The sequence below is a fragment of the Sinocyclocheilus grahami genome, unplaced genomic scaffold, assembly GCF_001515645.1.
Source record: "Sinocyclocheilus grahami isolate Dianchi unplaced genomic scaffold, SAMN03320097.WGS_v1.1 scaffold23877.1, whole genome shotgun sequence".
In the NCBI taxonomy this organism is placed as follows: domain Eukaryota; kingdom Metazoa; phylum Chordata; class Actinopteri; order Cypriniformes; family Cyprinidae; genus Sinocyclocheilus; species Sinocyclocheilus grahami.
This window is the reverse complement of record NW_015519286.1, coordinates 1-594: the sequence shown is the minus strand read 5'-3', so window position 1 is coordinate 594 and position 594 is coordinate 1. Positions and strand designations below refer to the sequence as shown.

Genomic DNA, 594 nt, shown 5'->3' with positions numbered 1-594 from the left:
ATCTTCTTTTGTGTTCAACAGAAGAAAGAAACTCATACAGGCTTGAAACAACTTGAGGGTGAGTAACTGGTGACAGAATTTGTATTTTTGTATGAACTGTCCCTTTAAGAACTTTTTAAGACCTGCAGAAACCCTGGTGGTATATTGTCTGCACCATGCAGTATGAAGTAAGCCAGAAGCGTTTGGCAAATCTGCCATTATTTTAAATGAAAAACAATATGGTAAGTCTAATTTATACGGCTTAGCGGGCTGTGCATGTCTCTCTCAGGTCAGTCAGTGAGGTCGTTTGTAATTAACCCAGTCTGACAAGAGGATCATAGCAAGGTTAATATCTTAATTCTTAATCAGAGAGCAACCCGAGACTAAGACCAATAGAGGGAGTAAGATGCTTCATTTACAGCATGGTTTGATATTACATTACACACTAACAAACCAATTACTTTGACAAAATGAGAGAACGTTGTAACCCTTAATATATTTATGAATGTTTTCAATATAGTTTTAAAGCATCCCGGAATGCTTCTAATGAAATTTGGTAGTGTATGCAGATGTATCTTCTGAATCTTCCTCACCGGGTGTCTGTTGCGCTGTCCT

At 37.7% G+C, this 594-nt stretch overlaps 1 long non-coding RNA gene across 1 annotated transcript in view; it reads right to left on the bottom strand.

Moving 5' to 3' along the window:
• The window catches only part of LOC107580059 (uncharacterized), a 2,640-nt gene extending 2,046 nt beyond the window's left edge, over nt 1-594 (bottom strand). The window contains exon 1 of the long non-coding RNA XR_001608580.1: nt 573-594. This is a non-coding gene — a long non-coding RNA (uncharacterized lncRNA). The remainder of the gene's footprint in view (nt 1-572) is intronic.